This window comes from Thalia democratica, chromosome 5 (genome assembly GCF_965202585.1).
Source record: "Thalia democratica chromosome 5, ktThaDemo2.hap1.1, whole genome shotgun sequence".
Classification (NCBI taxonomy): Eukaryota; Metazoa; Chordata; class Thaliacea; order Salpida; family Salpidae; genus Thalia; species Thalia democratica.
In genome coordinates, this window is record NC_139169.1 from 16866987 (window position 1) to 16890448 (window position 23462).

Below are 23462 nucleotides of genomic sequence, written 5' to 3' on the forward strand. Positions count from 1 at the left end.
GAACCCATTATTGCCAACAACTTCGACCGGCTATATCTCAAAATTTATTTTGAGTTTATCAAATCTGTAAAAAGCATTTAGTAGCTTTGTAAAAACTATATAAAATAAGATTAAAAACCAAAAATGAGTGTTTACCCCCCTATGCCCTTAATCAAAGTTCTATTAAAAAAAAACACATTTATACTGTAATTTTTAAATACTTTTACTTTATCTTTATTATACTATTAGAAGAAGCAATTATTTTAGATTCAAATTTAAATTGAATTAGTTTAGATTTTTTAAATATTTTTTTTTTATTTTAAGTTTAGTTTTATACCTAAGCTGTTATTATGTTCAAAAAACCTGATATATGAGTTTTTTTGAAGCTTAAATTTAGACATACATATAAATATTTGTTTTGTTGTAATAAACTTAAAAATGCTTTTAATTATTTTACACAGTAACTAATACCAAACACAATCAATAATCACTTGCTGTAAATACTACATTAATGAGTTGTATTTATTACACTATTTAGCTATCTAACATGGTTGTCACACACTCAGGCTAGTTCTAACTTTCTTAATATTATTATTTAATTTAGGCAAATTCAAGCTAGCTTTTTAGTGTATTATTACTGACCTTTAGTTTTAAGTGTTGTAAAACTTTTGATAACAGTTTAAGTCATGTTTTACTTTTTTATTTTTCAAATTTCTCAGTTTTTTAATTATAAGGTTATAAGTGTTTAGCTCTACTTGAGTATTTACCATATACTTTTGTTTATATGAGGTAAAAGTAGTCTTACAGTAAAAGCTTTTGTACATATAATAGTTTTGTACTCCTGCTTTCAGTTATTAAATAAGTGTATAATTTTAAGTTGATAAAAATATCAATTCTAAAAGATGTTCTCCTTAGCATCTTAAATTTTCTTAATCATTTATAAATATTTTATGCACACTAGCCAATTTAAATAAAACCACATTTTCAAGAATAAATTGTCTTTGGTTTTTGATAAACTAATATGACATTAAAAACAACAAGACATTTTTGTTACTTGTTCAAAACTATTCAAGGTTGCCAATTTACCTGGAAAAACTTATAAAAACCTGGAATTTGACAATTTAAAAAAAAAAAAAACTTCAAAAACCTGAATTTTGAGAAATTTTGCAAAATACCTGGAATTTTAAATAAATATTACTGAAAAATTCTAGAACTTTAGTTTGTTCAGTAGTAAAAATTCGATATGACTCAAAATATTTATCATATAAATATAGAAACTAGGTCATCATCAAAATTTTTTTAGTATAAAACATATTCTTAGCATCTTTTCAATGTTTTTATATTATCTAACACAGTTTCTTACTTTAAACTAAAATGAAACTCAAAAATGTGTACTTTTAAAACCTGGAAGAATTTGGGAAAACCTTGAAAAACGAGTAGCAACCCTGCTTTTTCCAGGTCAAATAATTTTAAGGGCATAGGCGGGGTCCACCTTGAATTTTTACAAGTTGATCTTATTTAAAAAATTTTTTTCTGAGCTAGCAGACATTTTTAGCTGCTTGAAAATATCAAAGTTAATGACCTCATAGGTTCCTAATAAAAGGCTCAAACTAAAAAGGCGAAAAAAGACCATTTTACTAAAACTCTATCTCCTCCTTTATTTTTAAGCGATCTTCATAAAATTTTTGAATAAAAAGTATTAATAAATTAAAAAAAAAACTAAATGATGGAGGTTTGTTTTATTTTCAAAAATGAAATTTATATATAGAAAAAAACACTTTTTTCGTTTTATAAATCTAAAAATTTTATTTATTAGTATTTTTTAAAAACTAACATTTGAAGTGTTTTAAACTATAAAAGAAAAATTTCCAGTAGGTTTGAGGTCGCTAGCTCAAAAAATGAAGATAGTAGATTTGATTTATTTTAATTTCCATGAAAATTAATCCTGAAAAAATTATTGCCCCATATGTTTGTTATCAGAAACTTTTTATAAAAATTACAAAATCTCTAAAGATATATAAGATTTATTATTTCTACAAAATACTGGCTTGTAAATTGTTCTTTAAGCTTTCATATAAGATCCAATGTTTCATTTAAGTAAAAATATTGTTGGACTCCCTATGCTCTTAAGACATAAAATTGTTTTACATACAAACTGGCTTGAAATTAAAAGAGGCACTATTTTTTAAAATTAAATATTCTTCTTTTTTTTTTCTGTAAATAATTTTTTTATGCATTCCTAAAAATAGAGGAGTAAAACCTTGAATTTTCAAATTTAGTTGTGTAACTATTAAGTAATAAAACTTATGTTTTATTCATATTAAAAAAAACATTAATCTTTTCAAAATAATTCTATTATAAATTTTAAGTTTTTTTGAGAATATAGTATTAATATTGTTTTAAAGTAATTTTAGCTTAAGTTTTAAAATTTGTATTTAGATTAAATTTTTTTTCTTGAGTTTTACTTTATTTATTTAGTTTATTAATAAACATTTCATTTGATAACTTTAGTTGCAATAAAACTTGAAATAAGATTTTGTTCAGTAAATGTTTACGATAGTTTATTTATAAAAACTAGTTTAATGTACTATTAAATTTGTCATTATATTGTTTTATATAAAGTTCTTTTTTAAATGATTTTTATTAATTTTTATAAGTTTTTTTAATTTTATTCTAAGTTGCAAATTTGTAATTTAGTTATACGTTGTTATAATTTAATCCTGTTAGATTTAATTCTTGTGTAAAAGTTTTGTCCACATTTAAACTTTTTTCTAAAGTATGATGTTTTATTTTAGTGATTTTTAATACAAAACATAACCACTAAAAGTCAAGACTAGTTTTTATAATTAGTATAGAATACCTTTAAATATAATTTGGTTGTAACTTGAGTTTAATTTTAATTAATTTTTATAGTGTGGTTGTACAACACAGATACATTTATACAATAAACTTGTGTATGATAATTTTCAAAACCTCTAATTAAATTTTATTATAAAATCAATTTTATTTTAGATAGTGTTAATAATAGTTATAAATATTTGCTAAGCATTTTAACTAGTGATGTACTTGACTCACTATACGGGTCCGGCCGGATATTGCCATTTTTGTCTGATATCCGGATCCGGCCGGATTCTAATTTGAAAAAAAAGTCCGGGTCCGGTACATCACTAATATTAACAGACTTATAGGTTAGCTGTACAAAATAAAGCTTTTAATTATTAACATGGAAAGGCGTTACCATTATAGTTCTTTTAAGCATCTACTAGTACAAAAAAAATTTAATTAAAAAGAAATTTCTACTTAATTCAACCTTTGTAAAACAAATTAATACTTAGTTAAATGTATTTATTTAAAAAGATTAGTGATGCTTTTTTTTTAATTTAAGTTTTTCATTCATAAAAATAAAAAAAATAAGAAAATATTATTTTTTTGTTACAGTAGTATGATTTTATAAAAGGTAAACTAAGATAATGGACAATTCCGCATCTAATAGTGCTAATTTATCATTAAGTGAAAGCCAAGATAATGAGGTCAGTTGGCAAAATGTTTTACATCATAACAATTAAGTTTAACACTATTGTTATCCAGTATTTGCTCTTATGGAGTTTAAATATATATTTGATAAAGTTATTTATAGTTAGAAAGTTTCATAGTTTTTTATTAAAATAAACACATGTTATATGCACATAAAATATATATATATAAATTAACAGTTTTTTTTCTAAAGTTTGGTCAATAGCGGTCGGCAGTTTGAATTAATGTTTAATATTTATTTGATTATATATCAAACGATTGGTTTATATGACCACTTGGTATATGATATGTATTAACTCTAAAGCTCATAGGCAAGTAAAAAAATTATTATTTAAATTTTTTTTTACAGAAATTTAGAATTTGAAAGTTTTATAAGTATTATGACATAGTATAATGAAGCTAGTGCACATAAAGTTAAGTTTAAAAAACCGATCTTAGTTTAGAATTTATGCATTTTAAAAAGTTTAAAGTTCTTTTAAAAAAATTGTTTAAACTTGAATTAGAAAATTGTTTTAAAGTGTTTGTGTTATGCGGCTTAATTTTATATTTAGCTAGTTTTAATTTTGCTAAAATCATTTTTAGTAATGGAAAGCAAGAAAATAAAAGAGACAATATATGCTTTCATTACCAAAAATACTTTTTTAGCATCATTTAAACTAACTAAATATTAACTTAAAGTAAAAAATACTTTTTATGGGTGTCGTAGTTCAGAAGTTGGCAGGCTGGAGGTACTCGGGGGCAAAACTTCGAATTTAAAATATTTTCAGGGCGGATTTTTAGTTTTAGTCAGACATTTAAAATTATTTAGTTTTAATCAGTCTAATACTTGAGTCTATGTTAAAATTGTTGATGATGCCTGTCCTAGTTGTAGCAGTTTATTTTTGAAAATTTTGCAAATTTGTTCAAATTAAATTTTCATTGACTTAATCAAAACACTTAAAAAAAATTTTCATTCTCTAACTAAAACAAACAATGTTGACGCCATTGCAACAAATTTTAATTTTCTACGCAGTAAATAAAATAAAAAATATTTATTAGAAGGCTTTTTATGGTATTTTTTTTTGTTTTGAATGCTGTAAAATTATTTTTTAAGATGTCTATTAGCTTAATTGATAATTTTATATGTAATAAAGTTTAATTTTTACTTAATTAATGCTACTCTAATTATAAAAAGATTGAAAAGATCTTTGAAATTTTATCCGAAATCGAATTTAAAATCGACTTTTTTGAGGTCTTTGACCGAAATTTAGTTTGTAAAATAAATTCTTGAAAGAATAAATTGATTGACTATTTTGATTCACATGACAAAAAATGTACAACATCTAGCCATGTTTTGAAATTTGTTGTTATAGTTGTAAACAATAATACAATAATCAAAAAGTTTTGAACAGGCGACTTAAAATGGTAAACAGGTCACTTTTGTACGAGCGTCACATTTTTACAGTCACATTTTTGCACAACGACATTATAGCATGGTGACTTTTTTGCTCGGAACATAATTTTTGCTTGCAAAAAGGTTATAAGTTTTTTTTTAGCTTGTAACAAATCTGTAACATAAAAAGAAACTGAAAACTAATGTTTTATAACATACTTATGTTAAATGCAAAAAATTAAAGATTTAAAATCTTGAACAAGAGAAGTTAATGTTAGAAACAAACTATCAAAAAGATTAAATAAAATAACTTATAAAAGATTCATACGAGCGACAATAAATTTGTTTCATTTTAAAACTAAGATAAAAAGTACTTAAAGTGTAAGTGAATTATTTTAGATTATTTCAAATATTAATATACTAATTAAAAACTATGTCTTTTTATATATTTTACTATATGATAACAAGTTTATTGTCAATACGAAGGACCTAAGCATCAAAACCTAGATCACTTAAACAGAAAGACACATACAGAAAAAATAAAATTAACTCAAAAAGTTTATTTATTAAAACAAAAATAAAAACATAACTTGATACAAAATTTATAGGTTAAGATAAAAAAGCAAAATTTTAATCACAAACCTATACGTATTACCCATTGATATAGAACAGGGGTCGGCAAACTGCGGCCCGCAAAGGGTAAATCTGCGGCCCGCGAGCAAGTTATTTGTTTGAATAGAATGCGGCCCGCGAAAGAAAATTTTGCGGCCCGCAAGCATGTAAATGTTGCCCGCTGAGCTAAAATATGTTTTAAGTTAAATTTGTTTAATAAGTTAAGTTTGAAGCTTATGGATAAAATTTTAACAAAATTAAAAGACTTTACTGATTTAGCTTAAAAATGTGAAAAAGACAGGTTAGCATTCTACCAGGTTTTTTTCTCAATTCCATAACAACTTTCGTCGTACAACAGCAATTTATTTTCTTTAAAATTAGTGTAAAATTTACTTTGAATTAGTATGATAGTTATAAAATACCTATTTGGTAAAACTAAATGCAAATGTTTTCCGTTTTGTACAAAAGTAATGCACAGTAATTAACTAAAATGTCATTTATTTACAGTTTAATTTTTTTATACGATTTTATTTTTTTATATTCTATTACATATGTTTTATAGATAATTAATATGTTCTAGTTTACACAAAATATTAAAACAACATAATGATAATAATAATAATAATAATAATACTAATAATAAAAACAATAATAATAATAATAATAATAATAATAATAATAATAATAATAATAATAATAATAATAATAATACTAATAATAAAAACAATAATAATAATAATAATAATAATAATAACAATAATAATAACAATGATAATAATGATAATAATAATAATAATAATAATAATAATAATAATAGTAATAATAATAATAGTAATAATAATAGTAATAGTAGTAGTAATAGTAATAATAATAATAATAATAATAATAATAATAATAATAATAATAATAATAATAATAATAATAATAATAATAATAATAATAATAATAATTGTAATAATAATAATAATAATAATTGTAATAATAATAATAATAATAATAATAATAATAATAATAATAATAATAATAATAATAATTATAATAATAATAATAATAATAATAATAATAATAATAATAATAATAATAATAATAATAATAATAGTAATAATAATAGTAATAATAATTATAGTAATAGTAATAGTAATAGTAATAATAATAGTAATAATAATAATAATAATAATTGTAATAATAATAATAATAATAATAATTGTAATAATAATAATAATAATAATAATAATAATAATAATAATAATAATAATAATAATAATAATAATAATAATTGTAATAACAGTAACAACAGTAATAACAATAAGAAATATGGTTAATTTTGTTTTGGTTTTTACACCTTTGATTTTTTAGAAGATTTCTTTGCATTTTAAATTAGTTCCTATGCACACCAATAAACAAAGATACTCATAATTTAAACCACTATTTATTTAATACTTAACGAAATAAAATTTAGTTTATTCATAATTTTTTAACATTATTGTTTCTATAGGTAATATCTAAGTGTGTACAGACACATTTAAAACAATATATATATGTCATAAATTAAATAAGTTTATGTTAGGTATACTTTTTGGTTTTTTAAACCATGTTTTTTTAGAAAAATAAGTTAATTTGCTAACTAATATAAACAGCTGCCGTTTTTTGGATTTACCTATCTATTACAAACTAGATTGAGAAATCGTAATTTATCAAGTTTTACATTTTGAATCAAAATAGTTCAAATTCGATCAAATAAACAAATAAAAACTACCACACAGGCCAATTTAGTTATTTTTCAATTTTTGGCTTGAATTGCTTTTTGTATGCTAAAATGTCAGGCTAGTTTTGATTACTCGGACTGACTTTTTGCTTTAAAGAGTGGTAAATTAAATTTATGATATATGTTTAGTTCATTTCACAGGGTTGGTTTAAACTAAAATATATTTTAAATTTTAAGTCTTTCAGCTGATATAATTTGAATAATTTTTATACTAATTGTAAACATATAAGTGTGAACAATTAGTGTTGCTAAAAAATCCCGGAAAAGCTTGGAATTTGAGAAATATCGAAAAACCTGGAATTTTAAACAACTTTTACATGTAAACTAATGAAATTTTGATTTGACACAAAAAATCTACCATTCAAATATTTTTTATTAAAAAACACATTTGAAGTATTTTAACAGTATCTTTAAAATTTTTCTCTATTATTTAAGACTGTTTGTTTTTACCTTTTACTTAACTATATACTAAAAATAATAGTAAAAATTTGTACTTTTTTAAACTTTATATTGGTGCATTGCACCTTTGCTTTTAAAATGTCTCTACTTATTTTTGTGCGTTGTTTTGAAATTAAACCTAGAAATTCTTCTAAAAAGTTAAAATTAGTAGAACCACAGTAATAAAAATTCTAGAATTAGCAATATCTGTTGTATCAGTTCTTGCATCTTAACAGATTGATTTAAATCCTAATTTGGTTTATGCGGCTTTATAATCTTCAGACATTTTTTAAACACGTCTTCTTGTTGATATTGAAGAAATAAACAAAAATATTTTACTAACACAAACACAAATTATTAAATAAGTTTTAAACTCTCAACGGTATCTTTTTTTTTTAGTAAATACTTATGCTACTTTATAACTTGCCTAAACAGTTTTTTCTGATCAGTCTGTAGTTACTGAAAATAATTATGTGCGTTGTTGAAACTGACTTATGCAACTTGTTTTGTTTTTTAGTTTCTCGCAATAACTTCAAACTAACGTATTATAGTTCTTATAGCTCGTCTTATAATTCACATTTACTCTTTTTAAATGCAATATTGTTTTTCTTATTCATTAATAGCTTAATAAGTTTTCATAACTTTATTAAAAATGTTTAAAAACTTAGTTGTACATTCAAGCTGAGTTACAATAATTTTTTAGTTATATAATTAATTCAGATTTAATAAACTTCGGTAATTCTTTATTTTATGAACATTATTGTTAACAGGTTTTTAAAAAGCTTCAACCTAGAATGAACTTAAAAAAGTTTAAAACAAGCCTGTTTGTTTGGCAAGCCTTTTTAAAATAAAATTCACAAAATAAAGAATACCGAAGTAAAAGAAAACTCAGGTGTATCTGAAACTTTTATTTCAAACACTTTGAATAAATCTTCGTGTTCTCCGAATAGTTTTTGTGACTGTAGTGTAGTTTACTAATTGTAATTTTTTGTCTTGTTACATATTGTGCTTTTTTATAATAATGATATTTTAGTTATTTATTTAAGCTTGATTAAGAGAAAGTTTTTAGCTGTTTTAACTTTTAGTAAACTTTTTATAGAGTTCAGACATTTTTCCTTTTAAAGTTGCAACCGTCTAAAAGACTAATTAAATACTAATAAGGTAATATATCAAAGTAATCCAGCATTAATTATAATGAAAATTTTATTTAGTTTTTCTAAAGTATAAATAGATATTAACTTTATTTAATAAACTAATTACTGAATTTTCTAAAAGTGCAAAACATTTAAGACGCAAAAACTATATTTTAAAGTTAAAATTTTTGAAATATGAAAAGGTAGTTCATAATATAAAAATGTATAAAAGTGGTCCATAAATAATTTTCAAGCTTAGTTTTTGTAGAAAGTTAGGTTGTAAGTAAAAAAATAAAAGTTTTTTATTAAGTTTAACTTATTAAGTATTTAAAAAAGTACATACTTTATTAAGATTTAAGTAAATTTAACAATATAAATTCTATTACAAAATATATTTATATATTTAAAAGGCATTCTATGTGTAGCTAAAAGTCATTTAAAGTAATAAATGTGAAACTATCTCTGGTGGTACTAAAACTAAAGCCAAAAGATTATTCAAATTTTACTAAAACTAAAACCGTTGCCTGCGAAGATTTTGAAAATTTTAAATTTGGCCCGCGAACACCAATTACCTGCCGACCCCTGATATAAAACTATCAACATCAGATACCTCATTCCATTGTCTTTCAACAAAAATAAAAATTTAATGCTACAAGGACATTAACAGAAGACTGGTCAAAAAATATTCATTAAACAAATTGAAATGACTCATCTTTAATAGAGTAAAGGTGCTGCTAAAAAAATTGAACTATAAACTAAGCTCAACTTAAAAATTAAATCAATGGTTGATAAAAATTACTTGCTAAGTTTCACTTACAAAAATTTATTTCAAATAAAACTTTTGTATTTTAGTCGAAATTCTTTAAATTTTTAGCTAGATACTAATTTATTTAAAAGTTTGTTCCATATTTCAACTGATCTATAAAAAATTATGCCAAGCTTTATTATTTAAAAAATGTTTGTACGTAAATTTATTGCTATTTATCTTCAGTAAGTAATTAGACATATAAGGTTAAAAATGTTATTGTATATTAATTGTAATTTGAACGTTAACTAGTTAAAAAAAAATGTAATAAAATCATATTCAATTTTTTTATATTATTATTATTAAGTATTAAGTTTAGTTAGTCTGTCAAGGTAAGACATATCAGAGATCTTGCAGCGGTTGAAGACTAATATGGTATATTTTCTTTGAACAATACTTGCAAAAGTGAAGCTTCATTCAAAATTGACTGATTGTTTAAAATTTACGCAATTCATAAGTATATCCGTGAAAATATAACGCCGTGCAAAAATGAAGCTTTGCAAAAATATCGCCATGCAAATGTAACATCGTGCATAAGTTTTGACAGGCAAAAACGTTGTCGTGCAAAATTAACCCTGGGTGCAAAAGTGACTACCGTGCAATAGTGACCCTCCATGCAAAAATGTACTTTTTGCTGAAGTATCCCAACCTGCATATGTGACGCTCATGCAAAAGTGACACCAACCATTTAAAATGTGTTATATTTGTCTTAAATGTATACAATTGTCAAAAGTAGTAAACGGTTGTAGATCTTAAAAAATTTCAAGACACTAAATAATATCAAACTATATTTCAATAACTTTTTTTTTTATTCAATGTACTTTTTAAGTTAACTAATAAAAAAAGTAAAAGCCAATAGCTGAGTAATAAAAAAATTGAATTAATGTAGGTGTTTTGATACTTACAAATTACCTAATGTGTTTTTTTTAAATAAACAAAATTTGTTACAAAGTTCTAAAAACTAAGTAAAAAGGCTCAGAAAGAAATATATTTATAAATCACACTTTTTGTTAAGTATTTAAAGTTAAAGAAAGATTGCTACTTTCAAGTAATAAAGTATTTTAGGTTAAATCAGAACAAACTGCAAGTTTCAGAATTTTGACTGTCTTTTTTAAGCAATTTATTTAGATTAATTAAAATCAAATTTAAAAGTTATATAACTGAAAAAAAAATCTTATTGTGAATTAGAGCAGCTTTATTTGATTAATTAAGAATTGTTTACTAAAAATAGAGTGTGTACTTTGTTTAGAACATAAACACTAATCAAGCTACCACAGTTACCATAAGTAGCTATAAAGCTATAAATCTTAGTAAAAAAATTGCTTTTTTGGAAGGTGGTAATAAATTAGCTTTTAGCCCTTAAATAATTGCGATAAGTGATTTTACACTATAAGCTTATGGAAAAAAATATTGCCGTTTTAATAAAAAAATTGCCTTTAGAATAAATAAAACCCCCTTTTTTAAAAGCTTTAAAATTTTTAGTTTCTGATGACTCTAACATTTAGCTCATCTAGTAATAGCTTTTTGCTCTAAAGTTACCTTTTATAAAGAGTAAAACAGCATAAATAATTAGTAAACTGAAATTAATGTATGATAATGAAATTTTTAGTCAGAATGAGTTTTAAATTAACTTAAATTTTAGCTTTAAATTTTGTTTACAATTTCTTGTTGAATGATAAAAGTAAAATTATTACAATCAGTTCTTTCCTTAAAAAAATATTTAGAAATCTAATTAAAAACTGTCATTAAAAAGGTTAAGTTAATAATAATCTTGTTTGTTAGTTTAAGATAATTAAAATAATTTCATTGTTTGAGTAGAGTTTGAGACTGATGTTTTTTCACCATATAGAAAAAATCAAACAGCTCAATTCATAGTATATTAGTTTAAAAAATTTCTATTCCTTTTTATAGAAAGTATTTTATCATTTCATTTGATACATATTATATCTTAAAAATTAACTTTATAAACTTCAAACTAAAATTTCTTTAATATTGGTCTATAAAAAAACAAGCAATGTGAAAAAGCAAATTTTTTAACTCTTTTTTGCACTTGGACATTTTTTTACGTTTTTCATTTAATTTACTTAAATTAAAACAAACTTTATGCTGGTTGGACATGTTAATTGTTTTATTCAATAAAACAAGTTTACAAATCAATAAAACAGTTAATCAAATATTTAAAATTTTTACCTACATACATATACAACATTTTTCTAGACAATATTTAAAATACATGGTGCTCTTAAGTATTGTGATTATACTAAATATTTTATTGTAGTGAATTTACCAATTCTTTCCTTTTATTTATTTTTGAGTTATTTATTGCATTTTTTTGGTTGCTCTTGTAGAAAGGGATAAATAAAATTTAAATGATGTAAAAATCAAAATCTAGGGTAGGACACAGTGTGGGTAGAGCCCATGGTATACTATAGTTTCCATGGTCAATATTTGCAGTAATGGGTTAAAAAAAGTGCTTACCATTGTTTTTATTGTATGTATATATAGTTGTTAAGTTTTTTGTTTATTTTTTACTTATTATTGTTTTTAAATTTAGCTCAAAGAATTAGTCATAAGCAAATGGTGCTCAGCCCATGACTGAAAGGTCCTTCTGCACACCAATCCATTGACCTTAGTTGTGAGCCTCACATGTTTTCTTTTTTTGATAAATTTTAAGTTATAAATTGAAAATGTGCTTTTTCTCTGGTTGCTGATAGACTTATATTTAAGACAAAATTTGTACGAAGTTTGTGAAGTTGAATTTTTGGTAGATATATTAGTTTAAGATTATAAAATACTAACTGTTTCAAAAGGATAGTCTTTAAAGGATATTTTTATAAAAAAAATAGAAAGGATCTGTTTTGATACAGAAGTGGTAAATTTGTTTTTTAAATTCTACCTGTAGATACAATATTGCACATTTTAGTTTTTTTAATCAAAGTTAAATGTGTTTAGTGTGTATAAGGTTCTCTCTGGCCCAGATTTTTAAAATAACTAATCTCAAAAAACGTATAGAAGATAAATTTTTAGTGAAATAGTCTATTTTTGCAGTTTTAGTCTGCAACTCCTGTAAGGAACCTATTTTTGCCTCTTACTTTGACTGGCTATATCTCAAAAATTATTTTGAATTTTCAAAAGCTGTAAAAAGCATTTTGTAGCTTAGTAAAAATATATAAAATAAGATCAAATTTTGAAAAAAAGTGTTTTATGATTATATGCCCCATTCCCTTAAATTATTTTCAAAAAAATTACAAAAATCACTTCTTGATTTTTAATGTCATTTTGAAACATTTGCAACTGTTTTGTTCGGTTTGTTGTTTTATATGGTGATTGGAAAATATTGATTGAAGCAATAGATTTAATTATTTTGCATAGAGTTGGACTAGTTGTTATATTTTTATATATACAACTTACTTTGATGATTTTTTAAATAGTTCCAGACTAAAAATAAGTTTGATCTGTTTTAGGAGGCTACTAACACTTTGTCATACTATATTGATTTTCTATATTTGTGATCCTGCACTTAGTTTTACACTGTTTTTTTATAATACTTTTCAATTTGATTATAAAGGTACAACACACTTTATAAAATTTTCTTAAAAATTAAAAAAAAAAACTTATTCAGTTCCCCATTTTACCTTGAATTTTAAACTAATAATTTAAACAAGTTCTTTATAAAATGAACTATTATATACTGATAATATGTTTAAATATTTTTCATATTTTTGTTTAATAAAAAACCCATTTATATCGAGTAGCTGTATAGTATCTTTTCATTATTTTTTTACCTTTGGTTTAATTTTATATTTAAAAAAAAACTAAACTTGTACTTAAAAACTAAAATGTAGAACAAAATCAGATAACCAGGAAGAATTTTTTTTTAAATCACTGGCTACCCTGTTTATTAAAGATATTTCAACAAGTGGTATGGAATGTACAACGGACCCAACTAATGAATTATTGTAGAAATTATGTAAAACATAAAGATAAACTTTTGACAGAGTGGTAAAAAATCTAGAATCCTGGAAAAACCTTGAATATTCAAAACAAATTACTAGAAAACCTGTAGTTGTTAACAATTTTTACATATTAAGTAGTAAAATTTTGGTTTGATATGAAGAATCTCTCATTTTTTTTTAACACATTTGAAGTAGCTTAACAGTATCTTTTTAATATTGTTATACTACTTAACACAGTTTTTAACCTTAACTTTAGTCTAAAAATAGACTGTGTACTTTCAATATCTGGAAGAAATTTCTCAAAAACTAGTGACTCACCCAATTAAATATTCAATACTTTAAAACACATATTAATCATGATTAAATGAAATATAAATTTAAAGATTTTTGTACTAACTACAGTGTTATTTTTTTTAGCTCATTTTAGTTGTAAAATGTTAACTGTACAAATAAGTGATCCTAGCTGGATTAAAAAGCAAAAATTTTTCAATAAATGGAAAAGTAATCCAGAGTTTAAAAGTAATTTTAATTATTGACTCTATAAAATTTTTATATACATATCCTACTTATTTTTCATCCTAGGTTGGATTTTACCGGATCCCACAAGCATTTATTTTGCAAAATGTAAGTTTTGCATGAAACGCCTTAGAGCAAAATCACATTGCTTAAAAACTCATGCAAAATCTGCCAAGCATTTAGCAAGTGTTAGTTGATTAGATGATGTATCTAGATGCTATATAATTATTGTTCCACTTTGTACACCACTAAAAACATATTTAAATATTTAAATATCAGGAACACTTTTTGAAAAAAAATATTCATTAATTAATGTTTATCACTTATAAAAAAAAGTTTTTTTTTGTTTAAGTTCTAATATAAAATTTAAAGTGAAAGTTTTTAACAAATTGTTACAATATTTTAATATTAAATTAACAATATATCTTTTTCATTAAGGCATTAAAATGTCCAGTTCTTAAATCACAAAAATTGACGTTTGCTGTGTTTTAAATACAAAAAATTGTATACTTTAAATTTCTGTGTTGCAATTAAAAAAATTGACCCAATTAAAAAAAAAGTCTTTATATACTTTAAGTTTCTGCTTAAAGAAATCTTAATACATCTATAACAGGTTCCTTCTACTTTTTCAACATCAGTTACACAGTGTTTGCAAACAGCTGTAATAGAAGCTAGAATTGCCATGCATCTTGCTATACATGGAAACATGGCAACTAGCACATGCCTGGTAAAATGCTTAAAAAGTTGTTTAAGGCATGAGGACGTTCAGTCTGCACATCTTGCAAGAACAAAATGCACTGCGGCTGTGAAGAGCGTTCTCATGCCAATGTGCAAAAAACAACTGTTAGAAGATATTAACTGTAGACCTTTTTCAATTTTTTTTGATGAAGCTACAGATAAGGCTGGTTGCAACAGCTACTTTGGTTAGCTTTTAAAAATATAAAATTATTTATATAGTTATCGATTTGAATCTGAGTTTCTAAACTCTTTTTTATAATTCCCAACTTAACAAAAAATTTAAAACATTCACCCCTTTCAAATTATTTACTTCCTACTCCAAGGGTTAATGCTTGCTCCACGGGTCAATGTTACAGGGTTCGTGCGCGTCAGGCTAAATCAGTTTTTTTGAAAAAAGTTGAAAAACGTCAGGCTAAATCAGTTTTTTTATTTAAAAATTTGAGAATCTCAGTTTCACTCAATTCAAATGCTTGAAAATGTTTGATAAAAAAAAGTGAAATCTTTTAAATATCAAATTAAAATGTGAATTTATTTCTAAATAAAGATTTAGTTATTAAAGACAAAATCAGTCAGTATTTGTAAAAATAAATGCTTAAAACCGATTGTTAAATCTCTAAAAAAATTTAAGAATCTTAATTATTTTGTTTTGAGTAGATTATATACATCATAATTATGAAAATTCATAAAAAAAATAGTTTAAACATTACAGTTTAGTTCAACAACTAAACAGTTTTGTTTGAATTTGTTTACGTCAGCTATGTTTTTCAGAGCTTAGTTAGTTTAACTGTTTTAATTTCTAATTTAAAGGCTTTATACCAACTACTTTTTAGATTAAAATTCTTAGCAGTTTATTTATATATTTGACTGTTTGTTTAAAGTTATTTGAGATATTCACAACATTGAAACTTAGCTTTAAGATATAAGAACTAAGTTTTGTGGGAGTACAAATTTTAGGTACAATTTATTTTTCTTTACAAGAACCAAACATTAAAAGTTTTTTTTATTTAAGTGTAAGCATTTTAAATCTGATATGACGTCAACAATCACTGTATTATTTAGATTTTATAATTAGATTAGAATTTAGGATTTCTGATTATGTATCAGTTTTAAGTATTAGTCAAAATACTATAATAAACAGTTTTGCTTATTATAGTACTCGTGTAAGCAAATAATTTTAAATTGTAATAAAACACTACAATGCACGTTGTTTTATTATAAATCTTCTGGTTATAATGTTTTTACTTAGTGCTTAATTAGATTGAACAATTGTGTTTAGTTATATATATTAAACTTTTTCAATTGTTATAGATTGGATATAACACTTATTTTAAAACTTATCACTGAAATTGTTATGTTAAGGGCATATGGGGGGAGGAGGTCTATCACCTTTTTCACAATTTAGTCTTTTTTTATTGAGTTGTAACTAAGCTATGAGTTGTTTTTTGCAGATTTTTAAAGCTCAATTTATTTTTGAGATAAAGCTGATTGAAGTTGGAGACTATAACAGTACTAGTCAAGACCCCCCAATACCTAAATTGACTTCTAAAGTGGATTTTCCTTACTTTGAAAAAATGTCAGGCTAAATTGTTCTCAGTCAGGCTAAATGAATAAAATTTTGCACACGATTCCTGATGTTACCTATTTTGAAAATTCCTGGTTTAAAAAGTATTTAGTCAAAAGTAAAAATTTAATGATTAAAATAATTTAGGTATTGTTATCAGATACATCAGCTTAAAAGAAAAAAGTCTAAAATCCACATTTTTATGTTTAAAAGATCTAGAAAATGGAACAGGGCGGGCAATGGCCCAAGCTGTTGAAGACGTTCTAAAAATTTATAGTCTAAGACTAGAAAATCTTATTGGCATATGTAAGTGTGACTGTTTGAATTTAAATTAATCTTACTATATCTTTGTCTGTTTATAAGTTTTTTAAATTGTAATTAAACTTAATCTAAATATCTAAGAGCAATACGTTAAACTTCTTATCTAAATATAGTTGTAACCTTGTAATATTAGCACTAAATTAATGAAAAAACATCAAACAATAGATAATATAGTTATGATTTACTAAATTCAGTGTTTTATAAAACCATGGTTTCTGTTTGCTTCATTTATATTAATATCAGGCTCAGACAGAGCGGTCTCCATGGTTGGAACACAAAATGGGCTGCATTCAATTTTGAAATCTAAATACAAACACCTGGTTCAAATAAATTGCTGCAACTATGGAATACAAAACGCTTGTGAATTAATTTAAAGAAAAATTTTTTTTAAAGAAAAAATAATTGATACATCAAAAGCAAGCAGGTTGATTTGAAACAAATGTTGATAAAAGAGAAATGCATGAGCATGAAAGTTTTGTTTTAATTTTTATATCTGCGTGCATATTTTTCAGTAGATATTTGTATAGTTTGATAAATTTCTAGATGCTTTTTAGTTTGTTCACTTATTTTTCTAAGTAAAAGTTATAGAATATAATAAACATAAAAATAAACTGTACAGACATAAACAAAACCTATAAATAGTATGGACAGATTATATGTAATTTATTTATTTTTACAAAATAATTGATGGGTTTTAAATATTACCGGAATACTAAAAGTTTTACTCTAATGCACCATGCTATAAGTAGCCAGCATTTAACAAATGGTAGTTTTAATTAATTTGAGCTGAAAACATTTCATAAAAATATAACTATTGTGTAAAGTTATTTTTTGTACATTTCTAAAACTGTGTTAGTTGAATGCGCCTTTTGTATTATGGTGTTATTAAATATGAGTGTTCATTTGACATATATGAATTTTTATTTATTAAAAGTTTATTAAATGTAAATCAAACCTCACCCTACAGAAACTTTGAAATACTCTAAAAGTATTTTTATAACTTAATTATGTAACAGTGTTGTAATTGTTGCTTAATTTGTAAACACAAAATTAATTAAACTTAGAATATAAAAACTAAATTCAAAAAAGTAAGTTAAATTTAAATTAACTAAATTATAAGTATACTTAGAAAAAGAGCAAAGATCATTTTTTAAGCTTACTGATTTTTTTTTTGGCCTCTAAGACTTTTTCACAAAAGTTATTGTAGTATGAATTTTTTTAATTTTAATAAAGAGAATTTGAGTAGATTTTTGAAATTATAATTACTATTAAGTTACAATCAATTATTTGTAGTGGAGGCTTAAAAACAAATCTACACCAGGCTCCCTCATCATTCACAATAGCTGTCATAAATGTTACAACTCAAGCTAAGATGCTTGAGGCAATACTGGGCATAAGCAGCTGCACGCTTAAATGTTTGATGATAAAGTACGAGCTGCTCGTTTGAGGCGTACCAGGTGCACAGCTGTAATAAAACATGACCTTTGGCACATGTGCAAGGATTACTCAAAAAGAAAATTGGAGATGAATTATAATTTCCTTTTTGTTGACAAGGCTACTGTCAAGGCTGGCAAAATCAGCTATTTTGGTAAGCATCCAAAAGTTGTAACTATTTTTTATACACCAAATTTATTAACATTATGTAATATTGGTTCTGCTTGTAAAGAGTTATTTTTTTTAGAAGTTAATTAAGTTCTTCTAGTTATTTAGTAGAAAGTTTTTTATTTCTTATTTAATTTTTCATTTTTTTATTTCTTAATTTGTAATAATATTATGTATAATTATTATTTATTTGTAATCATTTTGAAAATAATTTTTAGAGTCTTATGTAATATGAATGGGTTTAACCAAGTAACAGTTTTTTTTTACAAAAAAAGCTTGTTATTATAAATTGTAAATTTACCCTAAATTAAAAAGTAGTAAAAATTGTTTAAAGCAAATTAAGTAAAACAAGCTACAAAAATTATACATATAAACTGTAACGCTTTTCTTATGAAATAATTTTAGAAAATAGTCAATTCTAGTTCTGTTGATCATCTCGAACATTTAAACTTATTATCAAAATCTCTTTAATCACAAATTCAAAAATTATATGAATAAATTGTATATAGCTTGACTTTTATTTTTGACTTTAGTTGGTCTACTTGAATGCCCTTGTTCATGCACTTTTCATAACCAGTATATATATATTAAAGGGAGCATAATTACTTTTTATATTCTGTAGGTTGATATGAAAAATACTACCAATGAAAGTGGTTGGATAGAAACCTCAAATTAGTTTATTTGTCCAAAATTAAAAAGTTCAATTCAAAAAACAGCAGACCCACATTAGATGCTTCAACTACCCAATAATATAATTCAAGAGGTTTGAAACTTGTTTTTTAGAATATGTTTGAATTCTAATAGCATTTTTAAATGGTTAGGCTGAAATTTTAAACTCTGTAAAAAAGTTTAAACTACCTATATACATGTCTTGTAATTAAAGATAACAGTATGTATTATTATGAACAAGTTGTTGTGTTTTCTAGAGGTTTTGCAATCTTTATTAAGATTTAAGTGTAAAATCACAAACTTCAGAGCTAGGTATACTTGGTATATCGAAATAGTTTGTTCTTAATGTTTTATTTCATCTGAGTTTTTAGGAAATGAAAACTTTTCAGAGATGTTTTTTTATTAATTAGTTTAGTACATATTTGTAGTTTTATCACTCACAGTTTTTTTTCTAAAAAGTTAAACTTAATTTATTTTTAAACAAAGAACATGTTCCTCTATTGTTTTATCATTTTATTAGAATTATAGTTTTATCAATCACTGATTTGTGTAAAAATTTTAACTATTAGATAAAGTATTCTTTTTTAACTTAAAATGTGCTTAAAATCTCCTCTTTAGTTCTATTTTTTGTTGTATTAAACTATAAGAGTGTGTTAATCTACTTTAAATTGAACAAAAAGATATATTTTTGCTGTTTTTGTTTTCTACATGTTAATAACAAATCAAACATATAACATTTTAACGAGTTTTATGTTTAAAAGGTAAAATTTTCAAAAGAAAGTTCCTTCTTGTGTGAATTTTCTTTTAACTTTGATGCTACTTTGAGCTTTTTTAAAGAAGTAGGTGACTCTAAAAAAAAGTAACTGTTTAAAGCAATTTAGTTTTTGATTGCATTAAAAGTTTCTTTACTTTTTAAGTCAACTTTAATATCGACAAAAAGGTTATTATTTAGTGTTTTTTTATACTTGTTGTTATTAAACTACATTTAACTAAGTTTATGTTTAAAATTTGATTTCAAAATGCTTTGTTTTAATTGGTTTTCATATTTATGTAGAACAAACAAAATTACTTAAGCTTGCAATTTAAAATGCTTTTTTAAGCTTAGTTATTTAAAACTTATTTGAAAGTTGTATTGTAGTAAGTTATTTGAAACATGTAGTTTGTTTTTTTTTAATCTCAGTAAAAAAACTTATAAGACATAATTGATATATTCTATATGATTAAAATTGTTGTGTTGTAAATTTTAAATTAATTAGATTAAAGGAACATATATTTACTCTTTTTTTTTTTTGCAAAGCACTACCTTATTGTTAATTATTGTAAATAAACTAAGCTCATGTAATGTTTTTAAACTTTTATTATTAAATTGGTTTTTTTTTTAATCTTAATTTTTTTTTTACATCATTTGTAATATATGAATGCTTTAAACTAATTACACTTTTTACATTGTACATTGGAGATTAAGTTTGTGATCGTTCAATTAATTTTGTAGTTTTTGATATTCAATTTTATATGAGTGTAAAAAGTATTTTAAGCTATATCTTCCCATCGATTTTATTTATTTTTAAAAGTATTGATAAAAGTAATTTTTTTTATTACACACTGAAAGTTTTTACTTAAATTTTTAAAACTATAATTTAAAGCTCTACATTTTGATTAAAATTTAACTATTATGAATACCAGTGTAGATAATATTCTTAATCAACTTTTACATTTCTAAGTATATTGACTGATGTTGTTTGTTATTTTTTTTCCTTTTCACTTAAGTTAATGACATAAAACTATTGAACAAAGAATGTAAATAATATTTTTTTTTAATAATTTTAATAAATACCAATTTAAGTGATTTTTAAAATAGCTTTAATCCATATGTTTTCTCATTTTTATGATGAACATAAAGGATTATAAGACCAGCTTCAAATTAAAAATAAAGCTTCTATGTATCTTTCATTGTTTAATAGATTTTAATGTTTTTAGGGTGTATTCACACTTTTAGTTTTGCTAAGTTATAAATAATAAACTGTTTCTTAGCTTTTTCAGTTTATATATTGACATTAACTTTCTCTTTGTTTTTTATTTGTAAAAAAGCTTTAGGTTTTATTAGTCTTTTTTAAAGCGTTTTTTTGTAGATTAACTTATACAGTTTAATTTTTTTTTTTTAATTTGTAAAAATAATCAATAAAACATAACCGTTAATCGGAAATTCTATTTTCTATGATACAGTTTTAATAAATACTAATAAAAGTATCTATTTTCAATAGCTTTAATCTTTATATTTTTCATTGTTATGATGAACAAAAAATATTATAAGACCAGCTTAAATTTAAATAAAAAATCTTCTATGTATACTATTGTTGTTAAATAGATTTTACTGTCCAAAGGCTTAATTTACAATTTTTTTTTAAAGTTGACCATTTAAAACTTTTACATGACTTTCACATATTTTGAAATGTTAACTGTGAAAAAGCTTTATTTTTTTTTATTGAGAGGTTATAAATGTTAAAGGTAATGTAAAATAGTTTAGGTATTGATTAAAATCTAAACATTGAATGCAATATTTTTTTAAAATAATGTAAGTTTATAATAAAGAAACAAAAGTACTTAGAAAAATTTTTGTGTTAAAAGTATAATATTGGTTAATATTATTTTGAAATTTAATTTTTTTAATATCACTAAAATTGCATACTAACAAATGTTTTGTAACCAATTTATTGTTAATGAAATTTTTACAGTGTATCATAATAATTTTTTGTATACTTCATTCAAGTATATTAAATAAAAATTATTGAATTAAAAATAATTACATTAAAATAAAAATTTTCAAATTTAATATACTTAGCAAAAAATTTAAAAAATACTTTAACACAATTTCTCAAAATGCAAACTTAAGCAGCAGTGCGAACTCATAACTTGCACATCTAAGCGAATTTACGAACTCACAAAATTCTCCATTTAGAAATAATTATTAGTTTTATAAACAAAAAATTATAACTTTTTAAAGTGCTTTGCAATCACCTAAAAAACAGTATAGTAATTTGTTCTGCTTTGATGCAAAAGCTATAGTTTAGGTATTTAGTCATGAAAAAGTTTACTTTCATAAACTGGAAATTTGTGAGAAAAGCACTATACTATAACTTTTTAATAGTAAGCTAAGCATTCATTGATATTCAAAGAAAGTGAAATTTAGCTCTTGGGCGGTACCAAACGGTTAAAATATTTTGTATGTCAAATTTTCCTTAAAAATGATATAAGGGCAAAAATAGCTATAAAAATTCTGGCAACTGTGCAAGCTACTTCTGATTATATACCATAACTCATTGATACCTATTGACTATTTATTTCAAAAAGACACCTACAAAAAAATACAGAAATTTTTTAATCTTAAAAAAATGTTATTAGTTTTTGATTAATAGCTTCTAATATTAAAATTTAAAATAATTAATTTTTATATTTAAGATTTTTTTTATTTAATTTATTTATAAATTATTTATTTACACAAAGGCAACGACGTTTCACTCCTAAGGAGTCTTCAGGCCTGCAAAATAAAATCGAAATTAAAATAAGACGATAGATAACTAAAAATATATATTTATGCGAGACATTATAATCAATAAAAATTAAATTAGAAATAAATGTATAGATAAAGTATTATTACTAAATAATTGTGCTTAAGGAATGACTACTCTACGTATTTATATAATTTTAGTTGTAATTTTTTTGAACCAAGAATTTATTTTCATTCTAAATTAATTTACCAAGCAAACAAGTTATTAAATTTGCTTTATAGAAAAATTAAAGCTATTTTGTTGATCACTTAATTTTTTACAAGACGTTTTTGTACATTCAATCTACATGATTTTCCAGAATTAACTAATACTTTTTTGATTATATTACTTAAATAATTTTTACCACTAATATTTGTAGAGTTTTGCTGTTTGTTTATTTAAAAACATCATATTAAGGAAAAAATAGAGTTTTTATTGTTATTAAAAGATGTTTTTTTTACATTTCAAGCTTCTGAGAAACATTGCTAAGAACTGTTTTTAAGTAAAAGACAATGATTTAGGAAAACAAAGATGTTTTTATAAAACACTAGTTGTAGAATAAATTTTTAAAACTTTATTTGTTCAATTAAAATCTTTATTTAAAAATTGTAAATAAAATAATTTGCTTTACAGACAAACTTAGATGATCTTAAGCAAAGTCTTAAAGAGTTGTTTAGAAATTGGCAAAATAACTTACAAAACCTGAACGGATTTAATGAAGTTATGACATTTTTAAATGAATCATATACACAAAATTTTGAATTTGACAACGAAATTAAAAATAGAATAAAATATTTCTGCAATCGTAATAAGGTAGAAGTTGATGAGATCGCAAAAGAAGTTCATATGAATTCAGAATCTATGAACTATAATGAAGCTATTCATAAAAATAAACAAAAGGTTGAAGAATATCGTA